The sequence below is a fragment of the Myxine glutinosa genome, unplaced genomic scaffold (genome assembly GCF_964187855.1).
Source record: "Myxine glutinosa unplaced genomic scaffold, kmMyxGlut1.1 SCAFFOLD_3117, whole genome shotgun sequence".
Taxonomy (NCBI): domain Eukaryota; kingdom Metazoa; phylum Chordata; class Myxini; order Myxiniformes; family Myxinidae; genus Myxine; species Myxine glutinosa.
Window position 1 is genome coordinate 23,774 of NW_027619210.1, and position 24,197 is coordinate 47,970.

Here is a 24,197-nt window from a genome sequence, read left to right on the forward strand (position 1 = left end):
CACATACTGAAACTCCAAAATTGACATGTGGCAGAAATAGTGCCACTTTTTGTGTTAACCAGTATTACAAATCATCTTCCTTTATCTTATCATGTGGAGTATGATATGTTGAGATCAATAAAATTAATTTTTTTAAATGACTAAAATTATAAATTGCATTTCTAAGACTGTGCCGCAACAAATTGCCCACCGAAGATGATCCGAGAAGGATACTCTCGCCCGGAGGGTGGGAGTACCTGCTAGTAATAATACATAAAGTCAACAACAACAACAACAATTTACTGTTGATGTTAATAACAATTTATTAATGTGTATTATTAATAGGAATTATATAAATGATATTAATAAATGATGTCGATAGTAATAATAACAGCAGACTTGGCTTGCTTTTGATTTGAGGAAGGGGAGTAATTTTTTATTCATGCCAAATACTTCAACAGAAGAATCGTATGTTTTAAATCAGTCGATGCTTCTAAAGTCTTCCACTAAAATCAAGTCCTTTTTTAAACCACGATTGAATGTATAAATATATGAGTTATATTCCCTTGAAATGTCTAGGAGTTTTAATTTGTAGATGAAGTTGAGCAATGATGATTGGTGATTATCCAGCGAATGTTTCCAGTTGTAAACTAGAACGGCATTCAGTAGCGTAGAGTGCATACCTCTGCCAGGCTGAAGAGTTTACGTTTTGTATTCTACTGACAGGCCGGATCTGGATCCAGACCTGAACCAAAATCGAATCGGCTTGTTACTGGCCCTTAACCAACTAATCCACCTAGTTTTGTCATAACTCGTCCACAGCTTTTTGAAATATCGTGCTATATATCATTTTGTTCCCATCTCTCAATGGTAAAGAATCAGTGAAAAATGAAAATAATTATTGTATCCAGATCTGGATCTTCACCAATATCGAATCAATTCCGCCTTGTCACACACCCGACCTGTCCACCAAGTTCCATCCAAATCCATCCACAACTTTTTCAGATATCGTGCTATCTATCGTTTTTAGCCTCATCACTCAATGGTAGCCTGGTGTTGGCTTAATGGTTTAGGTGGCTGGCTTGAGATCTTAGGGTCCTGAGTATGAGCCCCTGTCATGCCATTGAAATAACATCAGGTGGGTTATTTGACTCGGCCTGTCATCCTTCCGAGGTCAGCAAAATGAGTAATAGCGGGCATTGCATCAGCGGCACAGGTGCTCCTCCAGAAAATGATGCAGCCAAGCAGCCCTGGGCTGCATACGAACAACAACAGAACTCAATAATGAAGAATCACTTAAAAATTCTCGGATCCTGATCTGGATCCAAATCCGGATTTTACCCTCACTGGCTTGCCAGTGGGGAGGTTGACTGTGACACCCTGCAGGACTAAAAACACTACCTGTCAAAGGGCAGATAAGCTCCCTTTGGGAGCTAACGGCCATCCAATAAGGAGATGGTGTCTCTAAAAAAACACTCATTCGGTTGGACCGGTTTCTTAGGTAGTAGGTTGTAGACGGCAACCGCTCAGAGTGGTACTACCGTTCTGACTTAGGAGCGTTAAAGTGGTGCCTGGAACCATCTTACACCCTCCATGTCAGGATTGCTGGACTTTCTTTTTGTCTCACTCAAACTATAGCTACCGGGCTAGCTTCAACCTCTCTCTCTTGCAAACAAACATCATACACTTTTCATCATACACTTTTCTTACTCATTTTCACTCATTTACATTCTCTCTTCTTTACTTCTCTTTCCTCTCATTTCCTCACATCGTCCAATTAAATATGAAATTGTCTGAAAAGTTAATGGCCCTTAGTTCCTGGCATTATGGGGTGCGAAGAATCTCCGGTGACCTGCCTGTCTCTGCTGCCAACGAGATGGGGAGGAGGGGGGGGGGGCTCAGGCAGTAGTAGTATTGGTCCCCCCCAAGACCCTTGCCTGTTGAATAAACATGACTCTTTTTCAATTAATTTCACCAACATTCGTTGTTTTTCTTCGAATCTTTCTTCTGTTGAACATCATCTAGCAAGTTATTCTCCTAATTTCTTACTTCTCTCAGAGACCCAATTGTCACATGATGTTCTTCTTAACTCCCTTAACATTTCAAACTACAACCTTCACTCACGATTCCACTTCAAACGAGGAGTGTGTATCTACTCCAACATCAACACGCCTGCTGTTTTACGCCTTGTGGACCTCGAATCTCCAAATGTTGATGTCATCTGGCTTAAGATTTGTCTCCCGACCGTCACTATTTTTCTCTATTTCACTTACTGCTCTCCCAACTCTACAAACTTTACCGCTTTCTTTGACTATCTTAATTCCTGCCATGAGGCCATGACATCCGATCACCCTCAAGCAGAATTCCTCTATTTAGGGAACTTCAATGTACACCACAGGGAGTGGTTGAAATCATCCCACACGGATGTTGGGGGAGTTGAAGCTCTTACATTTTCCGTTCTCAATTATTTGGAACAAATTATCACCCACCCTACCCATAGCCCAGATCGTCATGACCACTCTTCCAATACTTTGGATTTGTTCTTCACCTCCATTCCGTTGCGTTACAGCTGCACAATTTCACCTCCAATTGGTTCTTCTGACCACAGTCGTGTGAACATCACTTTACTTACCACCACTCCTTCTCTGACTGCTCCGGCTAAATGCCAGTATTGGCATTTCAATAGCGCCGACTGGTTTACGAAACTTCTTTTCTGACTTTCCCTGGAAAGACTACTGCCTCTGCTCGGGCGATGCCTCTATCTCTGCTGAACGTATAGCTGAGGTTATTGTTGCAGGAATGGAGGCTTATATCCCCATCTCTTTCAGAATTTTTTCTGCTACCAACTCTTGGTTCAATGAATTCCTGCTCTACGGCCATTCGTGCAAAAGATGCGGCATATCGGACATGGAGAAACTCTTCTTCCTCAAACTCACATTCAGCTTTCATATCTGCTGGAAATCATTTCAAACATGTTGTTCGTGAGGTGAAGCATTCCTTTATCCAAAAGAAATGTGACAACCTCTCATCTTCTTCCACTAATAGATTTTTCTGGTCATTAGCTAAAAGTATCTCCAACAACTTCTGTCGCTCTTCCTTTCCTTCGGTGTTCCGTTCTGATGATATAGCTATCCCTCCGACTGATAAAGCAACCCTTTTTAGTTCTCTTTTCTCCTCTAATTTCACACTGGATGACTCTAACATTCCATCTCCCTCTGATGATCTCCATCTGATGATTCCATCTCCCTTACCAATCCTATGCCCCTCCCTATAATCTCTTTCCATGCAGTCAAAAAAGTACTCCTCTCTGGACACAAGCAAGGCATATGGACAAGATGGCATTCCTCCTCGTGTCTTGAAGGAGTGTGCCTCAGAACTTGCACCCGTGCTTGCTCATTTGTTTTGTTTTTGTTTAAAAACCCCAACTTTTCCTCTTTCCTGGAAACATGCTTTAGTACAGCCTATTTTAAAGAAGGGTGATCAGTCAAACCCTTCCAACTACCATCCTATTGCTCTGACTTCTACTATTTCCAAAGTTTTTGAATGTCTTCTCAATAATCATTTCCTCAAGCATCTTGAATCTCACAGTTTTCTATCTGACCATCAATATGGCTTTCACAAGGCAAGATCTACCAGTGATATCCTTTCTTACATTACAAATGTCTGGGTCTCTTCTCTGAGAGACATTGTGAAATCCTTTGTTGTCGGCCTTGATATCTCAAAAGCCTTTGATGGAGTTTGGCATCAACAACAACAACAACAACATGCATTTTAAAGGCCATTTTCCCTGCTAGAGTGGGGGTTAGCCTTGCGGTCCCCATGACAATCTTCTCCATTTTGCCCTATTTTCTGCATCTCTCCTTGTTAACCCCCTTGCCCGCATTTCTTCTTCCACCATCTTTAGCCAAGTCTTTCTCGGTCTTCCCCGTCTTCTACTTCCTTCTACATTCATTTCCATCACTCTTCTCAACCAGTCACTTTCATCCTTCCTCAACACATGACCAAACCATCTCAACCTGTTCCTCTTCACAGCATCAATCACAGGCTCTATTCCCATCATCTTTTGCAATTCATCATTTGTCTTCCTCTCTCTCAACGATACTCCGCACATCCGTCGAACCATTCGCATTTCCACCCTTTCCAACCTTCGTTGCTGCTCTACGTTCATTACCCATGTCTCGCTCCCATAAATCATAACACTTCTCACACATGCAGCATACACCTTTCCCTTCAGCTTCAACGACACTCCCCTCATCATCAGCACGCCACTCAATTCCCGAAACTTCTTCCATGCACATTTCACTCAAGCAACCGTTGCCGAGTCTGATCCACCTTCTCCATTCAGCATGTCTCCGAGGTAGCAAAATGTTTTCACACCTTCCAGCTTCACGCCGTCTCCAAGATCCAACTCAACATTTCCTCCATCTGCAGTTCCCTCTGTGCACACCTTACATTTGAATGTAGCTGCCACACTGGTTAATGACCCTCTCAGACCACAACATTTTTGATGAACCCACTCAGAGCACATTGTACACTGAATGGAGTTCACTTCGACACCCTTCCTACACACAGCACAGGGCCACTTCCCAGTTATTTCCACCTCACCACATGCTTTACCACTTGCCATCACCTTCGTCTTTCCGATATTCACCTTCAGACCTTTTGTCTCCATACATTCCTTCCACGTGTTCATCTTTCCCTTCAGTCCCTCCATACTTTCCGCAATCAACACCAGATCATCTGCATACAACAACTCCCATGGTAAACCCTCCTTTACGTTCTGAGCCAGCACCTCCATCACAGCTACAAATAGTAGTGGACTTAGTACCGACCCCTGATGCACTCCCACCTTCACCTCAAACTCACCACTGTTCCCGTCCTTCGTCCTTACAGCTGTGTGCGCTCTTTTGTACATTGCCATCACTACTCTGATCAACCATTCCTCCACTCCTAACTTCCTCAATGCCCATGTCAATACTTTGCGTGGAACCCGATCGAATGCTTTCTCCAGATCAACAAACCCAAGAAACAACTTCTTCCTCTTCTCCATGTACTTCTGCAACTGCCTCACAATGAAAAGCGCGTCTGTCGTTCCTCTTCCTGGCATGAATCCAAACTGCATTTCGTCGATCTTCACTTTCTTCCTTATCCTCCTCTCCAACACCCTTTCCAATACCTTCATTCCATGCTCCAATCACTTTATCGCTCGGTACGAGCCACACTCCAGAGGGTCACCTTTCCCCTTGTATAGAGGGACGAGGGTACTCAGTTCCCAATCCACTGGAATGCGGCCTTCTTTCACCACCAGATTACAGATCTCTGTCATTCTCTTCACACCCAAACTTCCTGCTGCCTTCAACATATCTCCCACAACTCCCGTCGGCCCTCCCGCTTTTCTACCCTTCATTGCTTTTATCGCTTCCTCAACTTCCTTCTCAGTTATCTTCTCTGCCGGTCCTAAAACTGGGTTACTCTCTATGTTGCCATCCCATTCATTCTCTGTATTCAACAGCATTTCCATATATCTTTTCCATCTTCCTTTAATACCATCTGGGTCGACAACGATTTGTCCCACTTCATCTTTCAAGCAACTCACCCCATCACATCACACCTCTCTTTCGCTATCTGCTTTGCAATCCTGAATACTGCTTTCTGACCCTCTTCCAAATCCAAGCGTTCTCCGAACATTTTCCTACATGCCTCCTGCGCCTTTGCTACCTCTTTCTTTGCAGCCTTCCTGGCTGCCTTATAACTTTCATGCTCTGCTGTTTCTGCTCCCGTACCCTTCGCCTTCTGCCACTCCTTGAACTTCTTCCTCTTCTCGTCAATCCTCTTTCCAACTTCATCATCCCACCACCATGTTTCCGAGTGCCTCGGTGGTCCTTTTGTCCATCCACATACCTCACCAACGGCTCCCAACAGACTAGCTTTCATTGACATCAAACCACTTTCAAGCTCAACCACATCATCTTCGACCCTACTCAGCCTCTCTTTTAATGCCTCCCTTACTGTCACCTCTTTCAACCTCCACACCTTCATTCTCGGTTGGTACTTCACCCGCCGAGCTCTCCTCGCACCTTTCACCCTTACGTCGCAGACAACCAAGTGGTGCTGTGAAACAGTCTCCTCCCCCGGGATCACCTTTGTGTCCCGGAGGTGCCCCCTATCTCGCCTACGCACCATCAGGTAGTCAACGGTTGTCGTCGACCCACCTGACGTGTATGTAACAAGCTTATTATCCTCTCTCTGGAACTGAGTATTACAAATCAACAAATCAGCTCCATTAGCAAACTCCAAAATCCTTTCACCTTCTCCATTTCTCACACCATATCCGTAACCCCCATGAACTCCGTCAAAACCATCCATACTCCTTCCCACATGTCCATTTAGGTCTCCTCCTACCACAACAACTTCCTCATCTTTCACGTTTTCCATCAGCTTCTCTATCGCACACCAGAACTTGTCCTTCTCTTCATTGCTTCGACCAACCTGCGGAGCATATCCCGAGATGACGTTCACCAAGAGCTTTCCAATCATCATTTTCACCATCATCAACCTATCACTCACTCTAGTCACACTCACCACACTGTCTACAAACTCCTCAGAAAACAGGACACCAACACCATTCACGCCCTCCAGGCACCCTTGCCACACAAACTTGTATTTCTGTCCCTGCCTACCCTTCACCATTCTCACACCACTTCCCTTCCATCTCATCTCTTGCACACAACATATGTCCACTCTTCTTCTGACCAATACTTCCACCACTTCTCCTGATCTCCCTGTCATTGTCCCTACATTCCATGTCCCAAACCTCAGAAACCGATCTCCACTTCGGGCTGTACCCTGCCCACATGTAGTTGTAATTGTCATGGTTCTCTTTTTGAGGCAATGTTTTTATGGCCGGATGCCCTTCCTGACGCCAACCCTCTTTGTCGCCTCTTACGACACGCAGGGATACGGCGTACCTATTCTTATCCAGGGTACACACTGGGAAACGTTTAAAACATGGAAATTCTGGGGGGTGAGGGGGGGGGGCGGCGTCAGCATCACGGCTGCGGTTTAAACATATTTAAATAAATATTTAAACAAAACCATGAAAAACAATCTGGGAAAAGTCTCTAAGTGAGAACGTGGATTTGAGAAAGCAGGAGCAGAGGTGAAAGAAAAACGAGATATAGGGGGCGGGGCGCAAGTCGAGACGAGGAGGCCGCACGAGACACCAGGCCGCACGAGGCGCGAACAAAGAAACGACTAATTACACACAAATTTGCAACAACTACAAAACCAAAACCAAATGGAACACACAATAACACATACACAACAAAATACGCAGCGGAAATTTGACAAAGAATCGAACGGGAAAACACTCAAACTTTGATGCCGTGGAGAGATCGAAGCAAGCCCCGTCGCTCGAGGGACCGGAAGTCCGGAGTTTGGCATCAGCATCTGATATCCAAGCTTCCCTCTTTCAACTTTCCTCCTTCACTCTGCTCTCTCATATCAAGCTTTCTCTCCGACCACTCTATCTCTGTAATTGTTGATGGTTCAACATCTCCCTCCTTCCCTATCAACAGCGGTGTCCCTCAGGGTTCTGTCCTGTCTCCAACACTCTTCCTTCTTTTTATCAATGACCTTCTTTCTTCGACAAATAACCAAATGCAATCATATGCTGATGACTCGACGTTACATTCCTCCATGGTTTTCCCATCTGCTCCATCTTCCCTCACTCGATCTGCATCTCGTTTGATCACAGCCACCTCTTTAAATTCGGATTTGGACAAGATTTCCCAGTGGGGCAAATCTAATCAGGTTAAATTCAATGCTTCTAAAACTCAATTTCTTCCCATCTCTCTCTCTAAAACTCCTCTCAACTCTCCAATCTCCTTTGAAAGCTCCACAATTACACCATGCGATTCAATAAACCTACTAGGTATTACCCTAACTTCAAATTTATCCTGGAATCCACACATTACACAAATAGCTAAGTCTGCCTTGAAGAAACTGGGAGTCCTGTTAAGATGTCGAAGAGTCTTCTCCTCTCAACAGTTGCTTCAACTATAAAAATGATTGATTCGTCCTTGTATAGAGTACTGCTCTCACATCTGGGGAGGATCTAGTTCCACATACTTACTGGACAGAATTGAATCAAAAGTAATCTGACTCATGAACTCTCCCAATCTGACTTCAAAACAAGACCCACTCGAATTACGTCGCAAAATTGGCTCTCTTTCTCTTTTCTACAGATATTACTTCGGTTTCTGCTCACAATAACGTGCTGCTTGCATACCTCTGCCATGAGCGAGACCACGGAATACTTGACAATCCACTACATCTCATGATTATTGTGTGGCCATTGGGAACTCAGGGGTGGGCTGTTATGATGTTTGTTTCTTCCCGACCACTGTCAAACTCTGGAACTCTTTACCTTCCCATATATTTCCAAACTTTTAACGACCTTCCCCTTTTCAAAAAGCCGATTTTTTACTTCCTCAAAAGCTCTTAGACTATTCTCTCTTTCTTTACTTTTATATCAATGCAGCTCTTTTATTTAGGCCTGGCCTTGATGAGGACTACATAGTCCATGCCTGGAGCCTTCAACATTAAAAAAAAAAGAAAATCAATTCTTCCTTGTCAAGTCACACACCACCCGATCTGTCCACCGAGCTTTGTCCGAATCCGTCCACAGCATTTTGAGATATCCTGTTCGCGCAGACAGACAAACAGATAAGGATGAAAAAAAACACCGGCCACCTTCGGGGGGCATAGTCGCTGCACATTGATGTGTCCTTACTTTTGCAAGGGTATTTAAAAAAAAAAATTAATGCGTCCAATATACAGTATATATATGTGTATATATATATGTGTATATATATATGTGTATATATATATATATATATGTGTATATATATGTATATATATATATATATATATGTGTATATATATATATATATATGTATATATATATATATATATATATATATATATATACAGACTTGGCATTTAATATGGAATTTTTTTTTGTGGGGGTGAACTTACTTTTCAACATGACTTAGAACCAAAAGTTCATTGGAATTATGTTGAAATTATTCTAGATTTTGTTAATGTGACCTTTAAAAGAAACAAAAGCCACATTTGACATTTCGAAGCAAATAAATTGATCCTTGAAAGTGATGTAAACTGATATCGAACTCAATTCACAGACAGTACTGTGTTAAACTTCTGTACATTTTCCAGAAGTATCTCTTTATTTTGCACATTAGCCAAAAAAAAATTCCACGAAAACAAAAGCTAAATTATGACTGGGATTACGGACAGTAAAATTACAGTTCAGTACTACGTGTAACCCCCACGAGCATTCAGGAGAGCACGTACATGTCGAGGCATGCTGTTCATGAGATTTGCCAAGGTTTGGACAGGAATCGCTTGCCATGCAGTGACAATAGTCTGCTGCAATTCACGCACAGAGGTGGGCTGCTGGTCCAAGTTGTTGATTTGACGCGTTAATTCTGCCCACAAGTTCTCTATCGGATTCATATCCGGGGACATGGCAGGCCACTCCATATGCTCTGCACCACGGTCAGCAAGAAAGTGTTGGATCATGCGAGCACGATGAGGCCGTGCATTGTCATCTTGGAAGACAAAGTTTCCTCGAAAGGCTGCACGAGCAAATGGAAGCAATGTTTCTTCCAGAATGACCCTGTACTTGAACTGGTTCAGGTTTCCATTCAGAACAACAAGGTCAGTTTTGCCCCCTGCATGAAAAGCAGCCCAAACGGTCACCCCACCACTTCCAGCTTGGACTCTTGGCACTATACAATCTTCGTTGTGGGCTTCATGCACTTGTCTGCGCACTCGGACGTGGCCATCTTGACGATAGACCAGAAATCTAGACTCGTCACTGAAGGTCGTGTGATTCCAGTGTCCTGGCTGCCATTGACGGTGCTCTCTGGCCCACTGCAATCGGCGCTGGCTGTGTTGCCTGGTCAGGCGTGGCTTTCTCAGGGGACGCCTGGCACGATAGCCTGCTTGAACCAGTCATTGGTTGACTAGCCTTCTGGATACAGGCACATTTATCAGTTGCTGCCACTCAGCCCTAAGCCGATTAGCTCACTTGGTACGGCCATTGCAGACTAACCGGTGCAGCTGGCGATCATCTCTCCTTGTGGTTCTGCGTGGACGTCCTGGCCTCGGTATTGGAGTAGGGACACCCCTCTGAGCATTTCGTTTCAGGATCTTTGACACCTGACCTTGAGTGATGCCATTCTGCCGAGTAATAGCACGCTGTTTCATGCCAGAATTTCGTAAAGCCACCACTCCATGACAAACAGCATTGTCAAGTTGACGGACCATCTCCAGAGGAAGCGGCAATAACTTTTGTAGACGTGCAGCAGTTGTTTTCCACTAATACAGAACGCAACAACCCTTATATACCCGATTGTGAAGCCAATCGTCAAATGTACCTGTCCTTACATTTTGTCATGCCACCTGTGATATAATCCTGTTATTGACTTCTTGCTGTGAAAGACAATCAGTGACATGGTTCTTTCAACAAAGACATCACCGAAGGGTAAAAGAAACTCACCAGATTGATATACTGAGTTCAGAAAGTAAACCTGTCAAGAAAAAAAATAATTCCATATTAAATGCCAAGTCTGTATATATCTATATATATATATATATATATATATATATATATATATATATATATATATATATATATAAAAATATATAATATATATATATATATTATATATATATAAGTTCAAAACACACCTGGTCACAAGTGTGCCGCACTGACCGGGTCCTCAGTCGAGGTCCTCGGCATCATCCCGTTTCGGCCCTTCAACCTCGATACGGTCAGCTAAGGTGGGCCAGCAGGGGCACGTACACATCCACATGCAGCAACTGCACCTGGATGCGTACATACCCCCACCCCCAGCCAGTGTGAACAACAACAACAACAACAACAACAACAACACCTCCACATCCAGAATCCACAGCACCAAACAAATGTCGGGATTCCTCCTTAAACTCAAGAAGAGGCACGTTTGAAGCAGCAAGAGTGGTTTAATAATCGAACAAAACACAATTGTGGAGCGCGTCCGGAATCGCAGAGCTTTGTCACACAAGGCAGTGCAAGTCCGAGCCACACCGAAAATACTCTGAAACAAGATTCCTTATATAATCGAACAAAGTCTAAAAAACTCTCCGCTGAAGTAATGACCTCAGATAAGAGAGGGCCAAGTTTGAAGGCACAGATGTGCGTGAAAGTAAGATATTTCTCAAGCTATTATTTCAAACAAGCTGGGCTTACAAGGCCCAGGGATGTGTTCTCATAAGAGTTCAATGGTGTTTACACTTGGCAGTAAAACATATTGAGCCAGGCACATACAAATCAAAGGATACATATTAAAACATACTCTGCTCGAGGTTAACTTGGGAGCAAACAAGAATTAAATGGCAACTATTCCCATAACTCTTCTTACTTTGGCAAATGTTGAAAAACGTCTCCAGGGCTGGATCTGACCGAGCCGTGAAACAACATGTTTTGAAGCAAGCAAAAGAAAGACACAATTATATGTATAATTCAGGTGCCCTGGGTCACGTGGTGCCCCCCCCCCCCCACCCCCCTGCCCGACACAAACATGGTGGAACACGCAAACACCGACCTTTATACCCTTCACCACTCACCAACAAAACACACCAGATCATTCATACACACACATACACACCCATACACACACATACACACCCATACACACACATACACACACATACACACGCATACATACAGAACACCAACCAAACAACCACCTACACTTACATCATACACCACTCAACACACAAAAACACACACTCATGCAAAAATTAATTCATGCAAAAACACACACCCTCACCCACTCACTCATATACACAAAATAAGAAGTAATAATGATAACAAAAAAAAAACAAAAAAAAAAAACACACACACAACCAACCTACACCGTTCGACGTGCCTCCATAAACTTCCTCCATATCCAAAATGAGCCTTTCAAGGCAACCTGGGCCACCTTGTCACACATCCTCCTTCTTTCTGTCCCACACACTCCCAGCCTAGCAAGAAATGCAGAAAAGGAATTGCCAATATACCCTCTACACCCCACCTCAATGGCTGACACGAAACTCGCCAACCCTTCTCCCGGCACTCTGCCTCCAGCTCACTGTACTTTCCTCTCTTCTTCTCGTGCACCTCCTCCATGTTCTCTTCCCAAGGTACCGACAACTCCCCTAAGATGACCTGTCTTGTTGCACTTGACCAAATGACAATGTCAGGCCGCAATCTTGTCACACAGATCTCCTCTGGGAATACCAATTGTGGCTTTAGGTCTGCCACCACCTGCCAATCACAAGCATCTGACAGCCCTCTTGCTTTCCACCTCCTCCTCTTTCCACCTCTTTCCACTTGGCCCTCTTTGACAAACCACACCTCTCCCCCATCAGTCTCCTTCTCCACTCTTCTCTCTCTCGATCTCAGCACCTCTTGTTGCACCATCTGCACCACCACCGCCAGCACCTGATCATGTCGCCACCTGTATCTTCCTGCTGCCAATGCTACTGAGCATGCACTCAGTGCATGCTGCACCGTTCCCACACCTCCACACAAATAACATCTCTCCTCCTGCAACAACCCCCACAATCTCAAGTTTAATGGTGACGGAAGCACATCATATGCTGCCCGCAACAGGAAATTCAACAATATTGGCTCCATCCTCCAAATCTCTTGCCACTTCAATATCCTCACCCGCACACCTTCCCACTTAGTCCAAGCACCTTGCTGTGCCTGACCGACTGCTTTCACATATCTCCCCTCCTCTTCCTTTCTTCTCAACTCCCTCTCAACCATCTTCCTCCTCTCTTTCACACATGCCTTTCCCCATCGCACATGCTCCATCCACCCCAAGCCATGCTTCCCATGCTGTACCATCCCTATGACCTCCTCCTGTTGCAACCGCTCCTCCATCTCGTCCACCTCTGCTCTTGCATTCCACTTCCGACTTCCCTTCTTCTCTGGGAGAGCATTCTTTACCACTGCATCACTTGAATCCCGCAACATCATGAACTCCCGCACCCTCACCACCTTAAACTCCTCGGTTAATGATGTCAAGGGAAACTGGAGTTTTCCACCCTGACCATAAAAGGCAATGTTCGTCAAACAGCGTGGCACTCCCAACCACCTCCTCACAAACCCACTCACCACAACCTCCATCCTCTCTACATGCCTAATTGCAATATCATGCATCATCAATGGCCACAATACTTGTGGCATCAACCCAAACTTCAAACACCATACCTTCAACTTACCTGGCAAACCACATCCATCAATCCTCTTCAAACCTACACATACACACCCATACACACCCATACACACCATACACAAAAAAAATTTTTTGCGACTCACTGGGACTGACACAATCTGTCAATTTCCCGACCCGGATCTCAGTCAACGGAGCATCTTCTCTTCTGGATTTGGTTATGACAAACTTCCCTGAAAATATCTGCTGCTCTTCTTCAGCTCCAATCGGCTCATCTGATCATGTGCTTGTCAAAGTGGACATCTCTCTGACCATTCTCAGAGAGCCTCCTCAGCGTCGACGAGTCTGGCATTTCACTCAGGCCAACTGGCACGGTCTTCAAGCAGCCATCAATCATGTGGACTGGTCTCCCATCTCTACCGCCTCTGACATCAACTCATCCTGGGAATTCTTTCAAAGTAAATTGCTCTCTCTCATGCACAGATTTATACCATCACGTCTTCAGTTGTCATACCCTTCCTCCCGTCCATGGTACACGGAATCTTGTGGTGAGGCTGTTGTCCTGAAACAACTTGCTTTCGTCTCCTGGAAAGCAAATCCAACGGAAGGAAATCTCATTTCCTTTCACAAAGCCCGAAACAAGTGTGTGTCCACCCTCAGGAGAGCCAGGAAACAATATCTCACCATTCTCAAGACCGAACTCTCTTATCTGTCTCCCTCTTCCAAATCCTGGTGGCGTCTGGTCAAATCTGTTTCTGGTGTTTGTTCCCCCTCCATCCCCTCCCTCACCTCAAACGGCTTATCGGCTGACTCCGCACGTGAAAAAGCTGAATGCCTCAACTCTGTGTTTGCCTCTAAATCTTGTGTCCCAAACCCATCCCTCTCTGTACCCACCGTACCCAGTCGTACCCAGCTGCTCCTGGACTCTGTGTCCTTTCCTCCTGACAAGGTGGAAAAGTTTTTGTCAACCCTCGACTCTGATTCTGCAACTGGTCCTGACGGCATCAGCCCACGGGTCCTAAAATCATGTTCTTCTGCTCTTTCACTCCCTCTTTCTGTTCTCTTCACCCTCTCTTTTGCTCAAGGTCATCTGCCATCTGCTTGGAAATCAGCCAACATCACCAGTTTGCACAAAAAAGGTGCAAAAACAGATCCCAGCAACTACAGACCAATCAGCCTTCTCCCAATTATCAGCAAAGTCATGGAATCCATCATTGCTTCAGATATTAAATCTTTCCTCTTCTCCAATGGCTTGATCTCTGATCATCAATTTGGTTTCAGACCTGGTCACTCTACTCTGGACATGCTGCTTCTGCTTTCTCAACAATGGATGGAGGTCCTCAACGCCAAACAGGAAATTAGAGCTGTCTCCCTTGACATTTCACGTGCCTTCGATACGGTCTGGCACCCTGCTCTGCTCACCAAACTCTCCTCCTTTGGTATCCATGGAAATCTCCACGCATGGCTGGCGGACTTCCTCTCTGGTCGTAGTCAACGTGTGGCCCTGAATGGGTTTCTCTCATCTCCTCTTCCTGTTCAGGCTGGAGTTCCCCAAGGTAGTGTTCTGGGCCCTGTGCTTTTTCTGGTGTTCATCAATGATCTCTCTGACTCTCTTGAAAATCCTCTCTATCTCTTTGCTGACGACTCTACTCTCTGTCGCTCCATTCCTCATCCCTCAGATCGACAGTCTGCAGCCTCCTCACTCTCTGCAGACCTGGACAAAATCACAGACTGGTCAAACAAGTGGAACATGTCTTTCAATCCTGACAAATCTCACACTCTTACAATGTCTCTCCGAAAGGACCGACTGGACAACCCTCCCATCTACTTTCTCAACAATCCTCTCCAAGAAGTTCTGTCGCTCAAGCTTTTGGGTCTCACTATCTGCCATGATATTTCTTGGGAAAACCACATTTCCAAGCTGGCCTCCAAAGCCAGTCGCCGACTGGGCATCCTCCGTCGTGCGAAGTCCTTCCTTGGCACACCTGAGCTCCTCACCACATACAAGGCTTTCATCCGCAGCTCAATGGAATACTGTTCCCCCCTCTGGGCTGGTGCTCCTGCCTCACACCTTGCTCGGCTTCACGCTGTTGAGGCCAAAGCTTTCAGAATCATTGGAATCTCCTGCGATGTAGTCAACACCGAGGGCCTTTCACTCACTCACCGCAGGCAGGTTGGTGGTCTTTCTGTCTTCTACCGACTCCTCTCCGGCCTTGCTCCCCCAGCTCTCTCTGTGCTCTGTCCCCCCAATATTCCTTCAGGTCGCACAAGATCTGCCTGCAACCCTCTTATGGTTAAACTGCCAAAGTCTAGGCTCTCTGCTCACCTTCACTCTTTCATTCCCCTTTTCTCCCGCCTCTGGAACAAACTCCCCCACTCCCTTCAATCCCACTCCTCCCTCCAGGTCTTTAAAACAGCTGTTCACCACCATCTCTTATCTTCCCCCATCGAAAACCTTAATCTTTTCTACCCCCGGTAATTCACCCCAGAGTCCTTGCAGTGTTCATATGTTTTATTCCTCTCCCACCTCCCCCCAAGTCCTCCCGATGTCCCTGCTCTCAAATGTTGTGTTTGTGTCCTTCCCCCTCTCTTTTGTGTCCTTCCCCCTCTCTCCCCATCTTGTCTACCGCTCCCCTTGTTTTTTGTGTTTTGTGTGTCGGTTTGTCTTTTTGTGTGATTAATGTTAGCTCTTTCACGAGCCTCGATCTTGTATACAAAAAAAAAAAAAAAAAAAAAAACCTCTCAAAAGCTTGTTTCTGACCTCCTCCACTCTTCCCACATCATTCAACTCCACTGTATACCATCTTCCCAAACTCTTCACAGGAGCCTCTACCAATGATGGAACCACCTCCCCTCCCAGCTCAAACCTGTGCATGTTATCCACCACTCCTCGTCTCACTATCACACTCCTCGACTTTCTTGCTTTAAATCCCATTCTTGCCCACCGCATCAACCTTTCCAGTCGTCCCAGTACCTCTACTGCTACATCAGTGGACTGTTGGACAACTGTCAGGTCATCCATGAAAGCAAACATTGCTGGCAACCTCTGACCAGGGGCTAGCTCCACTTCTTTCCCATGTCCACTCACCGCACGTATCAACAACTCCATAACCAGCACAAACAAAATCGGGGAGATGGTACATCCCATCGGGATCCCCACTTCCAACTTCTGCCACTCTGCTACATAGGACTGTGTCGCAAACCACATCCAAAACTGATCATAATATGCCATCAAAAAATCCCTAAATCTCCGTGGCACCCAAAAGAAATCCATGGCATACCTGATCAAGGCATGCGGCACTGACCCATATGCATTCTCCAAATCCAGCCATACCACCGCCACATCCTTCCTTTGCCTCTTTGCCTCCTGTAACACTTGCCAGACCATTGCCGAGTGTTGAATGCATCCTGGTGATCCTGGTATTCCTGCCTTCTGCACGGAACCATCCACAAAACCATTCCCTCTGATGAAGCCTGAGAGCCGTGCCGCAAAGACACTCATCAATATCTTTCCATCTACATCGAGCAATGATATTGGTTTAAACTGCTCCAGTGTCACAGCCTCCTCCTGCTTTGGAATATAAACTCTTTCCGCCCTAGTCCATTGACTGGTCACCACTCCTTGCCTCCATACCACCTTCAGAGCCTTCCACAGATACTGCCTGATGCCTTCACAACTCTTAAACACCTTGTATGGCACTCCACTTGGTCCTGGAGCCGATGCCGCCCGTGCCTTCCTCAAAACTGCCTCAATCTCAGACATCTTTGGCTCTGACAAATCAAATGGAATACCTGGCTCTGTCGGTCTCACCAATCCTTCGATGTCCTCCACCACTTCGTTCCTCCTTGTGTCTGCATACGTGACACGCAGGTGACCTTCCAACTCTTCCTTTGGTACCTTCAGTACACCAAATCGAGACGGCTCCAACAGTATATATAATATATATATATATTATATATTATATATATATATATACTGTATATATATATATATATATATATATATATATATATATATATATATAATCGTGAGATTAAATAAGACGCGGACGTAGCTTCAGGACGTCGATCTTTAATTGTCGACAAGCTTTCGACCAACAAAGGTCTGCTTCTGAGTCTACAAAAACAGCAGGCATGTATATCAGTCAAGTATGTATGGTGATATGTGTGTGAGATGTGTGACGTGTGTAGAAAATGCATACAGAAGGAAGAGCCACGCCAAAGTTCACTCACCAGCCCCAAGTTCAACGGAAGTGACCGTTTGCGTTACAGTTAGGGTGCACGTGCATATACAAATATAGAGATATACATACATAAACACACAAGCATATATTCATATCCCATTTATATTCATATAATATATTTATATATTTATATAAATGACATATAAAGGTAGAATGAATGAATGAATGAATGATGAATGAATGAATGAATGAATGGGTTACGGTTAACAATTTGATTGGGTTGATGTGGGAACATGCTTTAGTCATCAAAATTTATGCCATGAGGGACTTTTGTCCGAAGTTTGTGTATCCAAAAGGACTCACGTTTCAGAATCGTGGTGTGTGATCGATTTGTGATTGATTCAATGGCAGAGATCTGAATGTCATTTATAGAGTGATCCGGTTGATTAAAGTGTATCGTGTAAGGTAGAGATTTGCCCTGACTGGTGTGGAAGTTATTGATTTCTGACCGTGTGTTATTAAATCGTGTGTAGAGTGTATTTTCAGTTTTTCCAACATATTGTTTGGTGCACTTTTGGCAAGTGATTAGGTATATGACCCATGTAGATTTGCAGTTCATATAGGAGGTGATGGGGAATTTTTGTCCAGTGCTAGAACTACAGAATTTGTTTCCTTCTAGTAAATGCTTGTGAATAATGCATTTGTTTGCTGTGCGTTTATAGAAGCCAGGGATCCTAGTTTCTTTGTTGTGGGGCTGTGGGTGCTTTGCTTTTACCAAGAGGTCCCTGAGTGTCCGACCACGTCGAAATGATGTTAGTGGAGGTTGAGGAAATGTGGTGCCGAGTGTTTCTGATTGATGGAGGAGAGGAAGGGCCTTATTCAGAATACTTGGCAATTGGGATGAGGTAGCAGAGTAGGTGGTTACCAGTGGGACACGGTTAGTTGCAGGTTTGGGTTTGTAAGTCAGAAGGTCTGCTCTCGGTATGTGTTTTGCTCGGGTTATTGCTTCTTGCACAGAGTGAGGGTCATAGTTTCTTGCAATGAAGTGTGTTTCTAATTGGCAGAGAGAAGTTTCTTCTGCCATTTTTGTTGAGCAAATGCGTCTTACTCTGAGTGCTTGACTGTATGGTATGCTTGCAATTGTATGTTTAGGATGAGATGAAGAAGGGAGAAGGTAAGAGTGAGTGTCTGTTGGTTTGGTGTATAGTTCTGTTTCGAGTCTGTTATTTTGAAGCGTGAGTGATGTGTCTAGAAAGTGAACTTCGGACTGTGAGCTGTCGAATGTGAACTTGATGGTCGGATGAATCAAATTTAATTCATTTTGGAATTGGGTGAGACTACGGGGGGATTTTGACCAGATGAACTGGATGTCATCAATATAACGTACCCAGGATTTTTCCAAGATTCCGTGATGAGGTTGTGCATTGATCTTGGCCTCTATCATTCCCATGAAGATGTTAGCGTACGATGGTGCAACAGGGGTACCCATAGCGGTACCTTGAGTTTGAATGTAATGTCGTCCGTTGAATTGGAAATTATTCAGTTTGAGTGTCAGTTCTAATAGGCGCATAAGGTCTTGAGTAGGTGGCATTGGGACTTGTCGTGTATCGAGGGCTTTGCGGCATGCAGACAGGCCTTCTGAATGTGGAATATTAGTGTAGAGGGATGTAACATCTGCTGTGACTAAAATGGTTTGGGAGTTGAAAGGTGAGTATATTCTGTTCAATCCTTGGATGTGGGTCAGAAAACTGGTTGTGTCCTTGAGGTATGAGGAGAGCTTCAACACGAGAGGACGTAAATGACAGTCAACAAATTTTGATATGAGAACAGTTGGACATGTGCAGCCAGATACGATTGGTCTACCTGGATTGTTTACCTTGTGTATTTTAGGAAGAAAATAAAGGTTAGGGCAATGAGGATCTTTCGGAACCAAGCGAGATTTGATGGTTTTATCCACCCGAATAGAATCTACTACCTTTTTAACCTCTTCAAGATGTAAAAGGGTAGGGTCGGATGGGAGCTCTTTGTAAGTATCACTATGTAGTTGACGATTACCTTCTGCAACGTAATCGGTAGTCGACATAATGACAATGCCAGTGCCTTTATCTGCTGGCTTTATGACTATCTTTTCATTGTTTTGGAGATTGTGAAGTGCTCGTCGCTCTGCCTTTGTAAGATTGTCCTTATGTCTGGAACAATTATATTTTTGTGCCACCTTTTCAATTTCATTGCTCACTTGTTCCATATAGACATGTAGATATGGATTGTCAACACGTGGTGTCCAGGTGCTTTTTGGTTTAGGTAAAGTGAGTTGTGGTGTATTAGTATCGGTGTATGTGATTGTATGCGTGGTTGTTGGTGTTGTTTGTTGTGGCGTTGACGGTGCTGGGTGTACTTTAGCAAAGTGTGCCTTTAATGTCATTCGCCTACAGAAATCTTTTAAATCTTCTTTCAATTGTAATTGGTCTATTTGTGGAGCGATTGGGCAAAATTTTAAACCCTTAGAGAGCAGGTTTATTTCCGCCTCACTGAGGGAATGATTGGAAAGATTGATGATCCCGAGTTTAGGTAGATCTACAAGTTTGGTTGCAGTAGAAGTTCTATTGTTGTTGGTTTGACTATTTTCAACCTCAGCTGTGTTCATTTCCATGGAGGAACGGTTCTGCATGTAATGATGTCTGCGGTTTGTGTATTGTTTTTTACGATAATGTCGATTTTTGTGTTTATGCTTAAGTTGGTCAGAAGTGGTTTGAGAAGTGGTTGGAAGTGGTTGGAGTGGTTGGGGTGGTTGAAGATGGAGTGGTTGAATTGGTGGAGAAGTGGTTGGAAGTGGTTGGAAGTGGTTGTAGTGGTTGGTCAGAAGTGGTTGGAGAAAAGTCGTTGGGAGTGGTGGTTGGAGTTACCTGGTTATTGTTTGCAATGGGTGTATTCTCTTGAGATGGTTTTATATGCTTGCATAACATTTCATCACGTTTAAGTTTCCTTTCCTTAACTTTAACAATGTCGTGTTTAGCAGCCATTAGCTTATCATTGAATGAGCACATTATGTGGTGGTATTGTCCAGGATTCACATTCTTCCACATCTTCTCCTTCTTTTGGCTGATGTTCTCATTCAATTTGATTAATTTTATTTTTACTTGTGTTATTACAATCTCCAGTAGTTGTTGAGCAGTGTTCCATAGCAGTAGATTCCAACATGCAGTGATGACGTCATCATTGGTTTGCGTTGCGAAGCAAGATCGTTTTTTAATGAGGAGACCTTTAGGTACGATCCCTCGTTGTTTATATTCGTTTAGGTAAGTGAAGTGTAGTTCATGTCTTTGTCTTTTTTGCATCAATCGTTGAAGTTCATTGATCGTGGTGGTCAGGTATACATCGTTGTTGTTGTTGTTGTTGTTGTTGTTGTTGTTGTTGTGAGCGCGATCGCCATTTCGTGACATGTCTGCTGTGATGGTAATGTAGAGATCCTGAAGCCGTCCAACCCTACACGGATCCCAACAGGGCTTGGAGTTCTGTTGGAATTCTGAGTTTCTACAGTAATATATATATATAACTGTAAGAAATAGTAGAAACTCCAAAGTACGAGCAGGGCGTCTCATTTGTATTGAATAAATAATCGTTAGATTAAATAAGACGCGGACGTAGCTTCAGGACGTCGATCTTTAATTGTCGACAAGCTTTCGACCAACAAAGGTCTTCTTCTGAGTCTACAAAAACAGCAGGCATGTATATCAGTCAAGTATGTATGGTGATATGTGTGTGAGATGTGTGATGTGTGTAGAAAATGCATACAGAAGGAAGAGCCACGCCAAAGTTCACTCACCAGCCCCAAGTTCAACGGAAGTGACCGTTTGCGTTACAGTTAGGGTGCACGTGCATATACAAATATAGAGATATACATACATAAACACACAAGCATATATTCATATCCCATTTATATTCATATAATATATTTATATATTTATATAAATGACATATAAAGGTAGAATGAATGAATGATGAATGAATGAATGAATGAATGGGTTACGGTTAACAATTTGATTGGGTTGATGTGGGAACATGCTTTAGTCATCAAAATTTATGCCATGAGGGACTTTTGTCCGAAGTTTGTGTATCCAAAAGGACTCACGTTTCAGAATCGTGGTGTGTGATCGATTTGTGATTGATTCAATGGCAGAGATCTGAATGTCATTTATAGAGTGATCCGGTTGATTAAAGTGTATCGTGTAAGGTAGAGATTTGCCCTGACTGGTGTGGAAGTTATTGATTTCTGACCGGGTGTTATTAAATCGTGTGTAGAGTGTATTTTCAGTTTTTCCAACATATTGTTTGGTGCACTTTTGGCAAGTGATTAGGTATATGACCCATGTAGATTTGCAGTTCATATAGGAGGTGATGGGGAATTTTTGTCCAGTGCTAGAACTACAGAATTTGTTTCCTTCTAGTAAATGCTTGTGAATAATGCATTTGTTTGCTGTGCATTTATAGAAGCCAGGGATCCTAGTTTCTTTGTTGTGGGGCTGTGGGTGCTTTGCTTTTACCAAGAGGTCCCTGAGTGTCCGACCACGTCGAAACGATGTTAGTGGAGGTTGAGGAAATGTGGTGCCGAGTGTTTCTGATTGATGGAGGAGAGGAAGGGCCTTATTCAGAATACTTGGCAATTGGGATGAGGTAGCAGAGTAGGTGGTTACCAGTGGGACACGGTTAGTTGCAGGTTTGGGTTTGTAAGTCAGAAGGTCTGCTCTCGGTATGTGTTTTGCTCGGGTTATTGCTTCTTGCACAGAGTGAGGGTCATAGTTTCTTGCAATGAAGTGTGTTTCTAATTGGCAGAGAGAAGTTTCTTCTGCCATTTTTGTTGAGCAAATGCGTCTTACTCTGAGTGCTTGACTGTATGGTATGCTTGCAATTGTATGTTTAGGATGAGATGAAGAAGGGAGAAGGTAAGAGTGAGTGTCTGTTGGTTTGGTGTATAGTTCTGTTTCGAGTCTGTTATTTTGAAGCGTGAGTGATGTGTCTAGAAAGTGAACTTCGGACTGTGAGCTGTCGAATGTGAACTTGATGGTCGGATGAATCAAATTTAATTCATTTTGGAATTGGGTGAGACTACGGGGGGATTTTGACCAGATGAACTGGATGTCATCAATATAACGTACCCAGGATTTTTCCAAGATTCCGTTATGAGGTTGTGCATTGATCTTGGCCTCTATCATTCCCATGAAGATGTTAGCGTACGATGGTGCAACAGGGGTACCCATAGCGGTACCTTGAGTTTGAATGTAATGTCGTCCGTTGAATTGGAAATTATTCAGTTTGACCTGGACACCACGTGTTGACAATCCATATCTACATGTCTATATGGAACAAGTGAGCAATGAAATTGAAAAGGTGGCACAAAAATATAATTGTTCCAGACATAAGGACAATCTTACAAAGGCAGAGCGACGAGCACTTCACAATCTCCAAAACAATGAAAAGATAGTCATAAAGCCAGCAGATAAAGGTACTGGCATTGTCATTATGTCGACTACCGATTACGTTGCAGAAGGTAATCGTCAACTACATAGTGATACTTACAAAGAGCTCCCATCCGACCCTACCCTTTTACATCTTGAAGAGGTTAGAAAGGTAGTAGATTCTATTCGGGTGGATAAAACCATCAAATCTCACTTGGTTCCGAAAGATCCTCATTGCCCTAACCTTTATTTTCTTCCTAAAATACACAAGGTAAACAATCCAGGTAGACCAATCGTATCTGGCTGCACATGTCCAACTGTTCTCATATCAAAATTTGTTGACTGTCATTTACGTCCTCTCGTATTGAAGCTCTCCTCATACCTCAAGGACACAACCAGTTTTCTGACCCACATCCAAGGATTGAACAGAATATACTCACCTTTCAACTCCCAAACCATTTTAGTCACAGCAGATGTTACATCCCTCTACACTAATATTCCACATTCAGAAGGCCTGTCTGCATGCCGCAAAGCCCTCGATACACGACAAGTCCCAATGCCACCTACTCAAGACCTTATGCGCCTATTAGAACTGACACTCAAACTGAATAATTTCCAATTCAACGGACGACATTACATTCAAACTCAAGGTACCGCTATGGGTACCCCTGTTGCACCATCGTACGCTAACATCTTCATGGGAATGATAGAGGCCAAGATCAATGCACAACCTCATCACGGAATCTTGGAAAAATCCTGGGTACGTTATATTGATGACATCCAGTTCATCTGGTCAAAATCCCCCCGTAGTCTCACCCAATTCCAAAATGAATTAAATTTGATTCATCCGACCATCAAGTTCACATTCGACAGCTCACAGTCCGAAGTTCACTTTCTAGACACATCACTCACGCTTCAAAATAACAGACTCGAAACAGAACTATACACCAAACCAACAGACACTCACTCTTACCTTCTCCCTTCTTCATCTCATCCTAAACATACAATTGCAAGCATACCATACAGTCAAGCACTCAGAGTAAGACGCATTTGCTCAACAAAAATGGCAGAAGAAACTTCTCTCTGCCAATTAGAAACACACTTCATTGCAAGAAACTATGACCCTCACTCTGTGCAAGAAGCAATAACCCGAGCAAAACACATACCGAGAGCAGACCTTCTGACTTACAAACCCAAACCTGCAACTAACCGTGTCCCACTGGTAACCACCTACTCTGCTACCTCATCCCAATTGCCAAGTATTCTGAATAAGGCCCTTCCTCTCC